The following is a 14,795-nucleotide window of genomic DNA, read 5'->3' on the forward strand; positions in this document are numbered from 1 at the left end:
AAATCCAAAAACTGATATCCTCAGATCTCACCCTCTTCTGTGAGGTCCTCCCAACCTGCCTATGTATCCCCAAAGTGTGTGATTTTGCCTCAGTTAGAATTGTCCCTTGTCTGTTTGGGAACCCAGAATTTTCTGTGAGCTTATAGTCCTTGACATAAGCCTCTGGAGAGTAGGAACCTGTCTTATTAGATATGGAACCCCCTCCCCCAATAACCCGCACAGCACTTGGCCTGTATCCTTCATGCATTTAAAGAAAGTCTGCTCAGTGCAATTTTTGGTGACTGGAGAGTGATTACCTGCTTCTCTTGGACTAAAAATACTCTTCTAAAGCATCTTGGCCCAATAGAAATATAAAGCAAAGGTATGTAATTTCGAATTTTCTCATAGCTGTGTTTAAAAAAAAATGCAAAAGGAACCTGGTGAAATTAATTTTAGTTTCATGTTCCATTTAGCCCTATATATTGAAATGTTGTCCCTTCCACAAGTAATCAATATAAAGATTATTACCTAGAGTGTTTTACATTCTTTTTCTCATATTAAGCCTTTGGAATCTGGTACGTATTGTACACTTTCAGCACATTTCAATTCCAACCAGCCACTTTTCAAGTGCTTAATGGCCACCCGTGGTGAGTGGATACTGTACCAGGCAGCATAGCTCGAGGGGACCCTGAGCCAGCCCTAGAAGGTTGGGGGCAATTTGGATGGGATGGAAGGGCATGGGAGGAATGCTGAGAGGCAGAAACAGAGAGTCTTTTTCTTTCTTCCTTCCTTTTTTGTTTAAGATTTTATTTCTCTCTCTCTCTCTCTCTCTCTCTCACACAGAGGGAGGAGAGAACAAGCAGGGGGAGCAGGAGAGGGAGAAGCAGACTCCCTGCTCAATCCCAGGACCCTGGGATCATGACCAAAGGCAGACACTTAACCTACTGAGCCACCCAGGCTTCCCAAGGAGTCTTTTTCTAATGGTTTTGTAGAACTTGCTAGACACAGGGCTCTGCAACAGACAGGGGCTCTCAGTGAATCTTAGTAACGGTTGAGTGACTTTGATGTCGAAAGATTAAGGTGGGAAGACAAAGAACGACTGACAAAACTGAAGAAGAAATGGAATCAGAAGAGAGGAGCTCTGGGGGTCATTGAGGTCAAACTCTGGGCATATCTAACAATATAAGGAATGAAGACACAGCCTTGACTGAGTGAGAGACAGGGTGGCATGGGGCTGGGTTTTCACCACTGCTGCCTAAGTGACCTTAGATGAGCCATTTCAACTCTCTGAGACTCAGTTTCCTCAGGAAGCCACCTGGAAGCAACACTCTGGTGGGCACAGAGAGAGCTCTTCAAAGGAGCCAGAGTCCCAGTGCATGATAAGGAGAAGCTCGTTGGACCAGCGCTGACAACCTCTCGGGCCACCAGACAAGGAAGGCTCCATAGACACCTCACAAGAAGGATATTTCCCCCCTATGGTTATTGAAACAACAGGTGGCCTCCATCCAAGGCATCCAGCCAAGGAAGGATAGGTTTTGCAAACAGTAGAGATTGACAGGTGGGACAAGGGAGGGGGCAGCCACCAGACAGTGGGGCGGACACAGGCAGTCGTGATACACAGAAGGCAGGAGAGAGACAGTGCCTTTCCTTTTCTTCACGGAAGTCCTTTTGTGGAGCTCTGGGATCTGTAAGAAATTCTGAGTAGATGGGGTACAGAATACCTCAGCAGCCCAGCTGGGTTGTACAAAAAAGAAACAGGACTCATGACTGTCATACGGGTCATTTGAGGGGAAGAAGAAAAAGTCCCCATGAACCCCCTTAAGGTCTCAGCTTTCCAGTATCTCATACTAAAGTGTGATTTTCATCTGTATTTATCCAGATAATGGCTTTAACTTTTCATGCACAGATCTGGCCATCAAGGATGTGGACCATTCCCACCAAGGCCATTGTGGGAGGAGGCTAGGCTAGAGGCTGATTTGGAGCCGAATTTAGGAGGGGAAACAGGTCCAAGTGTCCCAAAGGTCAGGGTTCCAATCACTGGAATGTATGGATGTCCAGGGAACAATGGAACGTGTGGTCATGGTGATGGTCTGGGAAATCTGAGTACCGGATCCACCAGAGAATCTTAGAAACTTATGACTTCGTCCTTGGGAAGCTGCCAGGGTTTCTGGAAATGGCTGTGCTTTTGGGTGAGAGCAGCTGAGCAAATAAACGTGCGGCCTGACACAAAATCACAAGGCCAGCGCTGTGAGTAAGAGGTCGGCCAACCCCAAGGCCAAGTGTGTCCTTGATGGAAAACTAATTCTCAAGGAGGAAGCCTATAACTAGACGAAGTTCCTTCTTGTCTCCCAGCTTGTAGAAACAGCCAGACTTTCCCCCCTCATTTTCTGTGTGGAGTGTTAGTTCTTTAAGACCTAGCCTAGGCCTCATGTGCTTCAATGTTTCCTCGTGGTGATGCGTTAGATGGCGCCATCTTGGATGGAGGGAGAGAGTTTCTGCTGTGGCACCTGGGGTGGCACCAGGTTCAACCAAGGCGCTCCACCAACATTTGTTTAAAGGGTACATTCATATGTTCACCTCTGAACAGTTCGGGTGAAGTGGCCCATGGCACCTCCCACTTCTTCCTTCTGCCCTCATTCCTCATGCCTGGTGGCTCAGTGGGGGCTGGGAGCCTGCCTTTCCTGCCAGAGTCTTTGTCCTGCTTTGCTACTCCTACCTTCCACATCGCAGAGAAAATCCAATACACCTGACGAATGCAATCATTCTAGAGTGTTAGGGATTTAATGCTTCACACCCACCCTGAGGGGCTGATGCCGAAGGTTCAGGGCTAAACCAGCTGGTTATGAATCAGGATTCTGCCTGTTACTGGCTGTGAGGCTGTGGCCAGTTCACTTCATCTGTCTGAGCCCTAGCTTTCTTATCTGAAAAACAGGGATGCTAATAATTTTTATAGCTACTTCCTGGGGTCCATAGAATTACAGGAGAGGAGGAGCAGGGAGCTCTTGGTACACTGTCAGCATGCCAGAGCTGTATAGCTGGGCAAGAGTCTGAAATTTATAGATGTGATTTTCTCTTTTGCCTTCCAGAGTATGTAAGCTTTCTGTTCATTGGCTGGTGCTGGAGGGGAGGAAGCAGAAGGGAAATTGGGATTTATTACAGAAAAACCCCCACCCTCCATTTTAGGGACATCACTTCGAAACAAGGAGCAGGCTGGACAACTTTCATAAATACAGGGCTAGAGCTTGTATTTTATTTATTTTTTTAATTTTTATTTATTTTTAAAGACTGTATTTATTTATTTGACAGAGAGAGAGAAAGAGAGAGAGAGAAAGAGAGACAGCGAGAAAGGGAACATAAGCAGGGGGAGTGGGAGAGGGAGAAGCCGGCTTCCGGCCAAGCAGGGAGCCTGATGCGGGGCTCGACCTCAGGACCCTGGGATCATGACCTGAGCTGAAAGCAGATGCTTAATCATGGAGCCACCCATGTGCCCCTAGAGCTTATATTTTAGACAAGGAGAACGCACAGCCACGACATGGCCCTCTGTAGTAGCACACCAGCAGTGAGTGGTGGTGTTGGTGGCGGCGGCAGTAGGGTCGTCTTCCTCTGGTGCAAACAACACAGGGCATGTGATTTGCAGAGAATTTAAAACAGAATAAAACAAAGCCCAAACTGAGTCTACTTTTTATGATCACCATGCATGGATATTTTTAAGCAATTTCTGGTAAAACAGTCTTCCCCACAAAAAATAATATGGTTGCCCTAATTTCTCAACAGTTGAGTTTTAATAATGTTTATGTAAATTTATGGGCACACGTTTGTTACTTACCCTTTCCTAAACATTTATATTCTCTGTGAAAGGTGTCGTGGAGAATTCCCAGTGAGGCGGTTGGTTCCCCAAACACATGCTTACCCAGCAGCTATGCTCTTTATTTCAGGAGTAAATTCATAATGATCTGGAAGTATCCAAGCTCACTTAGGGTCCCTGTCTCCAACCCCCGAGATGTAACATAGTCCTTAAAAAAAAAAAAAAAAAAAGGTATATCAAGGCGGGGGCTGGGTGGCTCAATCGGTTGAGCATCCGACTCTTAATTTCAGCTCTGGCCATGATCTCAGGGTCATGAGATCGAACCCCCAAATAGGCTCTGTGCTCAGGGGGGATCTACTTGAGATTCTCTCTCTCCCTCTCCCCACCTCAAAAAATGGTGTTATCAATTTAATGGAATATTATGTAATTATCAACAAGAAAAAGGTAGATCTATATAAAATGATGCAAAAACAATCTCGAATATATGATGTTCAACGACGTAAGAAAAATATGGAACACTTAACAGTATTTGAAAAGGTGACATGTGTATCTGTTTTATAAATGAATAGAATATCTCTCGAAGGACAAATAAGAAACGCTAGAAGAAAAAGAAGAAAGGGAGTACCGTGATCGTAAAGACAAAGACGCATATGTAAGCCGCCTCGATTCTGTCACTGTGTGACTGCTGGGAGATTTCATTTAGGTTAAAAATTCAGCTCAGCGGAGCAGAGTGTGGATGGTGAGGTGTAACATTTGTATTTGCTGAGCACAAATGTTAGCTCACAGATGAAATATTTTACTGAGTCCGAGCAATATTTTTCACACTGGCATTTATTTCTCTTTCTAAATTGTTAATTGTTCATTTTAAAGCTAACGAACTCATCAAGAGGGTCACGGCTATTACTGATTATTATGGGGCTCTTAGATGAATAGTTCAGCGGTGCAGAGAGGGGGGTTTTTAAAAATGACTTGCTCTGGGTGTCTGATGCCCCGCATGCCTGACTTTGTAATCAGGACATAAAAATGCTTTTCGGGAATTATTTTTATTTTATCCTCACCAGATTTTCACAGAAGAGCAATTTAATCAACACTTGTCATTGGTCACCTGTGGGGCCACTCCGAAGGCTTGCAGTGAATTCAGGAGCATCCTCCTTATTAATCCTATTGATCTGTAAACCATTTTCTCTCCTTACAACAAGCTTCTTTCTTACCGATACTACAATCGTTATAAAAAGGCCAAATATACAGGTGCTCCCAGGCTGTCTCTGAATGGTAGAGGCCCCGTAAAAGGAGCACCACCAGCAGGCAGGGCACCCTTGTTCCTTCAGTCAAGGGAGAATTTGTGGAGCTCAGAGAGAATCTGAGAACCTGCGGAGGGGCATGGAGTCAAAAGGGGAGACCAAGTATAGAGCCACTCCAGGCTGCTATGTTTTCCTACCATGGGTCCTGTTTTCCTGCAAGGGGCAGCACTGTGCCTGGCCAGGCACCTACCTGCACAGGAAGGCAGTGCCCCCTCCTACAATTCATGGCAGGCCATTCCTCCTCCCCTGGGTGAGTCTTGCATCCTAGAATTGTGAAGCACCCCTCCCCATCTCCTTTCCAAGACCTCATGATGGACCGAGGCCTGTGCCAGATGGATTTCAGCCGTGCCGAGGTGTTGTGACCTGCCTGCCTCCTCGGGGGCCAGGAAGGAGCCTGTGCGGGTCCTTGTTTGATCAAACAGGTCCTTGTTTGATCACCTTCTGCTTTGAGCCGCATGTTCCCACATACCCCAGCAGGCCACGCAAATACGATTTAGTAGGTGTGCCCTTTTGTGTGATTTCTCGAGAAGCACTGCCTTGGGGTAAGGACAATGCTGTTCTTGGCTGTTTGGGAAACATGGGATCTGTTTTAAACAAGGAAAAGGTGGTTTGACCTGTTTCACTGCCTTTGAGCATACCTGGTGGTCCTGTGGCTTCCAGATTAATTTGAGTAAGCAGTGGGCCACCTGCGGACAATGTGAGGGTGCTGGACGTGCAATGTGCAATGTGCACAGCTGGACGTGCGCCGCAGCTGCCCTCTCTAGCTCAGGTTGACATTCTGTCTTTGTGAGGTGCTGGGAGGGACCGCAGATCTGTCCCTGGGGCAGCGCTTTTTCTTCTCCAAACGAAGGGAAGGCTCTGGGGCTCCGGTGCCCTGTGCGGCACGCCACCTTCGAGACATCATAGTAAGATGGTTGGGACCCCGTTTCTGGAGAGATGGCACCCCCATGCCCGAGAGTGACGGTGACTGTTTCCAGGAGGTGGGACGCGTGAATGACATGAAAGCCAGCTGTTCCTCTTGGGGGAATTGAGGCTACATTCACTTTCTGCCGAGGTTGCGTGGTCTCTTCCGCGTGTAATGAACTGAAGTGCTGGCAGCGCGGAGGGGTCCAAGCCGCAGCATAGTCTGTGGTCCGTCACGTGCAGTCAGTCGACAAACACTTGCGGACTAGCTCTGTGCTGCGTGCGGGGCGTGCTTTCCTCGGCGACACAGCGAGACGAGCGATGGTAAAGGCTGGAAGAAGTTCCTGTGAACAAAAGCTGGCGGCGTTTTGAAGTTATCTCAGGGGGTTATTTAAAGGGAAATGTAGAATAGCGTCTTCCGTGTTTCTAAGTGTGCGTGGCCTCATGCCCTCCGAAATCGTGGCCTTGCCTCTGACCTCTGGAGAGCCCAGGGCAGGAGGACCACTGGGGGCCATCGTGTGTCCCAGTATTTAGGAATGTAACTCAAGCCTACCAACATTTAAATAAAACATGCTGTGTCCTCTTACTTTTAAAAAACACACATTCAGGGGCACCTGGGTGGCTCAGTCATTGGGTGTCTGCCTTTGGCTCAGGTCATGGTCTCAGGGTCCTGGGATCGAGCCTTACGTCGGGCTCCCTGCTCCGTGGAAGTCTGCTTCTGCCTCTCCCACTCCCCCTGCTTGTGTTCCCTCTCTCGCTGTCTCTCTCTGTCAAAATAGACAAAACCTTAAAAAAAAAAAAACCACATTCATAAAGATGAAATGGAAAAATGTGTAAAGCTATAATTTTTACATGATCCAAAGGTAGCAGGTATAAAAAATGGCTAAATTAATTATTATTGCATATGTTTAAATTTTTGAATGACACAGCATGAAGGCATGTAATTCTTAAAAAAAAATTTTAATTATTTACTTGAGAGAGGAGAGAGAGCATGAAAGAGCATGAGAGGGGAGAGGGTCAGAGGGAGAAGCAGACTCTCTGCTGAGCAGGGAGCCCGATGCAGGACTCGATCCCAGGATTCCAGGATCATGACCTGAGCTGAAGGCAGTCAGTTAACCAACTGAGCCACCCAGGTGCCCCAAAGGCATGTAATTTTTAAAAAAGATTAATTTGTTAATTTACATGCATGTAGTGGGAGGGGTAGAGGGAGAGCATCTCCAGCAGACTCCCTACTGAGTGCAGAGCCGATGTAGGGCTTGATCTCACCACCCTAAGATCAGGACCTGGGTTGAAACCAAGAGCTGGACACTTAACCCACTAAGCCACCCAGGTGCCCAACGGAGGCATGTAATTTGTAATTATTTCATATGTATTTTCTTAAATTTTTGTCTTCATTACAGCATGATCATGAATTCTGTCATTATTGTGAACATGGTCATGTAAGTTTGTTCTATCTATACGAGTGAGCTAAAGGATTTAAAAAATCTAAGTGTATTTAAAATACACAGCGTGCAAGTGTATTTCATAAAAAATGCGAGGAGCAAGAAGAAGGTCAGGGGGAGAAGCAGACTCCCCATGGAGCTGGGAGCCTGATGCAGGACTCGATCCTGGGACTCAGGGATCATGACCTGAGCCAAAGGCAGTCGTCCAACCAACTAAGCCACCCAGGCGACCCTCTTTTTTTCTTTTAAAAAATTTTTAGTTGTTTGACAGAGAACAGAAATCACAAGTAGGCAGAGAGGCAGGCAGAGAGAGGAGGAAGCAGGCTTCCTGCTGAGCAGAGAGCCCGATGCGGGGCTTGATCCCAGGACCCTGAGATCATGACCTGAGCCGAAGGCAGAGGCTTAACCCACTGAGCTACCCACGTGACCTAAAAGTAACTTTTTCTTATAAAACATAAAAATTAAAATGGGAAAGGGAAAATACAGATTATAATTAACATGTGTAAAAATGTTAAAACAAAGTTACTTAAAGAAAACTGAATTTTAAGTTTAATTTTCTAAAACTTAAATCTCACTAAATATTTGTGCTGATGATACTTCCTATTTCTAGCATTCAGCTCTCATCCGCAGCTAACATAAAGGATGTGTATTTTGCAGCACACTTGTTACACAGATACTGGTTGGAGAGTAACAGGTATTGTGAGGTATCTCGCCATGTTTCTTAGCTGCCACATGCAATTGTTACAAATATCACGCTAATTCTCAAGTAGCTCCAGGACCGGGAATTGAAGCAAAGAAACAGACAAGTTGTGGCCCTGGGAAGTGACGTGTCTGAGGAGAAAGAGCTGACACGTGAAAGAATGTACTTGCCTTTTCTCTCCCCTGCAAATCCTTTCTGTGCTCTGAACTACCATCCTGCCTTGTATCAGTGGCCCCAGTACAACCTGCAGAACTTCATGGTCCTTGGATACAGTGGATTTTTCTTTTTTCCCAAGGACATAGAACAGAAGATACAGAGAAGCTTTGAAGAAGCGGTATCTTGGGGCCTGAGCTGTGTTGATCACAGGAGTGGGTGTTTGGTTGATGAGCGAGACTTTGCCAGCCCTGAGCACTGGATCCCCAGCAGCGGAGGGGGCTGTGTGAGCCTTAGCAACGTTGTTCTTGTGAGTGTCCAAGGCACGGGTCTCAGGGGAGGATCTCTTTTCCCTCAGTCTCTTGGTAGTGCCAACCTCTCCGATGTAGCAAGATCCTGGGAAGGATTTCCTACTGGGGTGACTTCTGGTACCTTCTGGTGGCTCTGGCCTGCCCACTTCTGGGGGGCGGGGGCCTTTGAAGAGGCCTGGCTTGCCACATGGCTCATTTCTGTCCTTCCTGGAACAGTTCAGTGTTGGAGTTGAAGTAAAGGTTGTACAATTGGCTGGGAATAAGTATCCTTGTGTGGTCTGCATGAAGTTGCAGTCCGTGTTGGTCTTGTCCAGAGGTACACTGTAGCGGAATATCGGCTCTCACCCTGGTTTTCAAGATTTTATTTATTTATTTATTTGAAAGAGAGAGAGACAGAGGGAGAGAGAGAATCCCAAGTAGACTCTGGTCTAAGCGTGGAGCCCAATGTGGGGTCCGATCTCACGACCCCGAGATCATGACCTGAGCTGAAATCAAGAGTAAGATGCTCAACCAACCGAGCCACCCAGGTGCCCCTCTTACCCTGGTTTAGACCCTCACTCCCAGGCTAAGAGTGGGAAGGACGTGCCTGGTGCTGATGCCTGATGGTGCTTCTGCAGTAAATTCACAGTTGCCACGATGATCTGATGCTTTTGTCTGTCTCATTGCTGACTTTGAAGCCGAATTGGGCCACTCTGTGAATCCTGTGTGCAGAAGAAGTCATGCTCCACTGGAGTACGGGGAGTAGCGACAGGACTCTTGTTCCAGCCAATGACGTCTATCCTGTGTCTGTACCGTCGGTCCTGCAGGGAAGAAGACAGGCGGTCGCGCAGGCTCACGCAGTCAGCTGGGACCACAGTGAGAAGGCGGCGGGCCAGGCTCATCTAAAGCTATCAGGGCCTCTTTTCCCGTTCAGCCCGCCCCTCAGCCCCTCTCCGGAACCTGCTCGGTGTTTTTCCCTCACAACTCACACAGCTGACCTGGCCTTCACCGCCTTTGTTCTTGACCTTGCTTCCTATTTGCTGGATCTTCTTTCCCCAGACCCTGAGCTCTGTCATCTCCTCCCCACTGGTCAGTTCCCCTGGACTCATGATTCCTCTCCTGGCTGATTACGTTATTCCAGCAGCTTCCCTGGACATAAGACAAACACATGGGGAAGAGGTTTGAAATCCTTGCTCCCGAGGGTCTGACAGATGGAGACAGACATTCTCACTTAGAGAAAGAGCGTACAGGCAAAGATTTTTTGGGTTTTTTTTTTTTTTTTTTTAAGTGAATGCACGGGCAGATGTAAGACCCACACAACGTTTTGGGCGGGTGTCCATGCCACAAAGGCTCACCGGGGAGAGTAGCAGCCGGATACCATGGCCAGCCCCACAGGGCCCTGCTGGCCGCTGTCCCTCCCTTCACCTGGCAGTCTCACCCTTCGAGAAGGTTCCAAGGTTCTCACAAGTAAAACACTTAACTGTAGCGACCCCCACTCTTCATTTGTCTCCTCCACAAACTGAGCTTTATGCCTGGTGACATTCGGTGTGTCTCACGGCCCAGTCAGAATAGAACGAGGTTGTGCTGTTATGCCGTTGTTCCCAAGGATGCCCCATTTCACTGGTTTCACAGATGTTTTGGTTGGATTGTATTTTTAGACTGCCTCGGCCAAAAACATCTTCGCAAACCAGCAGGTTCACGTCAGTGTCTCACTACGGACAATTTTCTGACTCCGTTTCGCACCCCATGCTGGGGCTCAGGCTCCCCAGCCCTGTGTGCTTCCGCCCCCCCATTAACATCAGTGGGGGCCTCAGCAGACAGATTGAGGCCAAGGGAAGGTGGGTGCCTCGGGCTGCACTGCGGGGCCGTGAGCGTTGCAGAGCGGGATGCTGGTCCCCTGGGAGAGTGCATTGCCAGCCCGATGCTAGCTTAGATGGCATTTACATCGAGATGTACTACATCTTGTTATCAAAGAAGGCAAGACACGACACTGAGCAGGAGATCACAGCCACAGTGAGCGTCTGAATCCTCGTCCTCTGCCTGCTATTGCCTGGGCGTTAAATCTGGCAGGAGGTCTGATCGGGTCCATGCAGGGAGGTGTGACAGTGACTTGTGTTGTGGGCCCATGGATGGAGGGAGGTTCTCCCTACGTGCCGAAACTGAAAGCTGTTTGGATTTCTGCGCCCTGGCTAGAGGATCCCTCCAGGAATTGGCAGAGGTCCTCAGGCCTAGCCCAATGTACGCTCCAGGGCCTGTCTGACTGAGGGCCTTACAAGACCCAATCCTGGAGGGAGGCCGCTCTGAGACCCATCTGTGAAACTCCATGGCTGAGAGTGTAGCAGAAGCCGACCTGGAGCCCAGTGGACGTGCAGGGCCCAGCAGCCTGATGTCTGGTGGGTACGCCGTCACCCAGTGGGAGCCTGACCACTGAATGCACAGTGCTGGTGGCTGCTGGGGTGCAGGTGTGATCCTACATCGTTGCTCAACCTGAATCAGGGTTTTGTGACTGTGGGGGGCTCTCTCCTGTGGTGAGTTCTGTAGAGGTGAGCTCCCGGCTCAGAGTCCACGGTGGCCCAGGTGACAGAGAAAAGCCCTCTCTCCTGGCTGGAAGGCAGAGAAGCAGAGGATGGAGGGAGGGGGCCCTTTTGCCTGTGGCCTGGCCACAGCTCCCCGAAATTCACATGGATTCGGTAGGCACTCCCATTTGCTGAGCTCCCCATTGGCAGGATGCGGTCCGGGTGTTAAAATGTTCTCACACGTTAGGGGACCACCCTCTGGGGGGAAAGGTGAAAGTGGAAATTCAGGCTAGACACTCCAGAGAGAGATTTCCTGGAGTTCCTTAACGGGTGGACACTCACTTTTGGGCCGATTATCCCTGCGCACAGGCGAGCTGGAGGTCTGATGAGTTTTAATGCAATTATGTAACGAAGTTGCCAGGGATTTTAGGGATTTTTAGGACCCACTCTGCACCCGAGATTCTGTATGGTCAGTCAGGGGCTGAGTGCACACTCTCCCTTCTGGGACCCCTGAGTTTAAGTCCCATCTCCCAGGTTTTTTGCTGTGGAGCCTGGGGCAAGTTACTTAACCTCTCGGAACTTCAGTTTCCTTACCCCTAAAATGGTATGAGAAGTAGCCTGGCTCATAGTAGATGCTGAGTAAATGGTGATTGCATTCCTTTCCCTCTCCTTTGAGTTGGCAAAGGCCCATGGGCAACACAATCCCTCCTGGTTTTCTACTGACTTGCATGGCACTAGGCTTTGTCAGTGCAAATCATTCTGTGCCGCTTTGTATGATGCCCTGTTCCGCGTGTAGCCGCCTCCTGCCCCACCAGCCAGCTCCAGGCTCACCAGATGAGGTGGGATATGAGACAAAGAGAAGGAGAGCTTCCAGTCTCTCTGACCTCAGTTAGAGTCTCGACCGTGCTGGTGCTTAGCTGCGTAATGTTAAGCATGTCCCCGAGTTCCCGAGCCCCAGCACTCTGGTCTGTGAAGCAGGATATTAATTCCTTCTTGGCAGGAATGTTGTAAATATCAAAGGCAGTGAAGTATCTGGCACATGGGAGGCATTTGATAATAATATCCTTGTTATTCAGAGCAATGTTCTCATGCCCTTAAATCATTCTCTTTAAATAATTAGAACAGCAGTTCTCAAAGTGTGGCTCCTGAGACAGTAGCCTCAGCATCTCCTGGAGCTCGTCAGAGACACAGATCCCTGGCCCCACCCGGGACTCCTGATTCAGAAGCCCTGGGGACAGGCAGCCTCCGCAATCTGCGTTCTGGGATTTGGACGCACCACCAAGTTGGAGAACCTCTGAGTTAGAAACATTTTTCAAAACATTGTCTTTCAAGGTCATTTCCTTTGCCTGCCTTGTGATGCCTGCCTGCTCCCGGGTGTGATCCAGGAGGATTTACAAATTTAAGAGCCATGGAGGCCAGTGCAGAGCCCTGAGTCCTGGGGCTGAGTAAACACCCACCTGAATACAGGAGAAGGGCTCCAGCACCCTCGAGCCCCTCCCCCCATCACAGACAAGGGCTTCTGCTCAGTGTTCCGGGCTTTGTTTTCCTCCATCACCCCCCACCCCCCGGGAAGAGCTGCCCCCTTCCTTCGCTGGGAGCAGAAGTGGGCAGGCCCTGTGCCATTCCATTCTCTTGTAGCCTGAGCACAGGCACTTGCTCTCATCTTGGCTCTACTTCCCAGGGCAAGGGCAGCCGGTGCCTCGTGGCTGGATGGGCCCGCGGTTACCCAGGTGTGCGGCTGGAGTATACTTCTTGAACGGACACGGCCATGGTGCCTAGACCAGTATGGTGCCTGGACCCAGATAGCGTTATTCGTCCCGCAGGGTGGCCCTGATTATAGGGAAACCGGATGACTTGGTGTGTCGCGTTCTGTCAAGCAGCCTTCCAGAGGGTGTGCTGATTCCTTTCCTGTGGTTTGTTATCCCGCTCATGGCATTACTGACTGTGGGCGCGTCCAAGAGCGTTCGACTCCGAGTTCTGGGACCTGAAGGTCTCCTGAATGACAGGCGCGCCATGAGGGGCCACGGAGCTTTCACAGCCTGGGATGGCATCTGTTCCAAGAATGGAACGTTTCCAATAGCTCCCCAGAGTTTTTCAAGGACACAGGTATCTGGTGTCCTAAATGGACCTGGCCTCAGTGGGAGTCTTTAAGGTTTCGCTTCCCTTTTCAGACGCAGTGTGGTTTTGCAGGGATGCAGATCTGGGTCTGATTCTGGCTCTGCTACTCACTAGCTGTGTGACCTGGGGAAAGTTAGTCAACAACTCTGAGCCTCAGTTCCCTTCTCTCTCCAATGGCCGTAAGAGTGCTTGTAGGGCTGTTGGGGATATTGCAAGAGATCTAGAGCAAGTTGCTTGCACGTGGTGGGGGATCCATAAACTATTGTTGTTTTGTTATTACCATGGAGTTTGCATCTGGGTGACGCCTTGGAAAAGTCAATATACCTTCCCCAGTGGAAAAATAACTTTGGAGGACCTATTTCAAAATTTTAACGGAAGAAAGATGTAAGAGTTTCCAGAAGTAGAAAGCAGAGGTCTTTCCAGGAACGTCTGAGCTTCTGGTTTCACTGTCCCTCATAAGGTGCCCCTCTGGTGAGTCCCCCACAGTGCTCCTCCTAGACACGGGGTGAGGGACATCCACCCCAAAGCAGGCCCTTGAGCCACAGTCCAGCCTGTCAGCAGATGGGGGACTGACTCAGGATGCTGGCGTGCTTGGCTGTCCATTCTCCTCTAGGAAACGTGTGTCGGCAGCCCTGTGACTGACAGCGGTGGAAGCCCTGGCCAGCGGAGCCAAGCGGAAGACCTGCTTCTTGACTTTTCACTGTGATCTCGCAGTCAGGTCACCTGAACGCTTTGGGGTGGATGGAGCCGTCCAGATGAAAGGCCGGGTGAGACCGGGTCTAGAGAGTTCTACATAGGAGGAAGCCACTGGAACAGCCACACCGCGAGGCCGACGGCTCCCACACAGGCCCGGCCGTGGGTGGGTGGGTGCAATTCCCCTGGGTGCTCAGCGAAGCAGGTGTTTTGAAGGCAGAATTAGTAATTAGGTAAATTCATTCAAACAGGCTATTCTTAAAGATGAAGAGCACAACAGAATAGGCTTGCAAATGCTTTCAGATTCTTTCCAGCACGGTGACAGTTTTTTAAAAATTTCATTGACACTTTTTCTTTTTGCATGATTTTTTTTATGGTAAAATACACTTAACATAAAATTTACCATTTGATCTATTTTTATTTTTATTTTTTTAATTAAAAAAATTTTTTTTTAAGATTTCATTTATTTATTTGACAGAGATCAGAAGTAGGCAGAGCAGCAGGCAGAGAGAGAGGAGGAAGCAGGCTCACTGCTGAGTATCTCGATCTCAGGACCCTGAGATCATGACTGGAGCTAAAGGCAGAGGCTTTAACCCACTGAGCTACCCAGGCACCACTTGATCCATTTAAAAAATATATATTTTATTTATTTATTTGACAGAGAGAGAGAGAGAGCGAGAGAGAGAGAAAGAGAGAGAGCACAAGTAAGGGGAAAGGCAGCAGAGGGAGAGAGAGAAACAGACTCTCTGCTGAGCAGGGAGTCCGATGCAGGGCTCGATCCCAGGACCCCGAGATCATGACCTGAGCTGAACGAAGGCAGATGCTTAACGACTGAGCCACCCAGGCCCACAGTTGAGCCATTTTCAAGCGTACAGTTATATGGCATCAGGCGTGT

Source organism: Mustela nigripes, chromosome 4 (assembly GCF_022355385.1).
Source record: "Mustela nigripes isolate SB6536 chromosome 4, MUSNIG.SB6536, whole genome shotgun sequence".
NCBI classification, from domain to species: Eukaryota; Metazoa; Chordata; class Mammalia; order Carnivora; family Mustelidae; genus Mustela; species Mustela nigripes.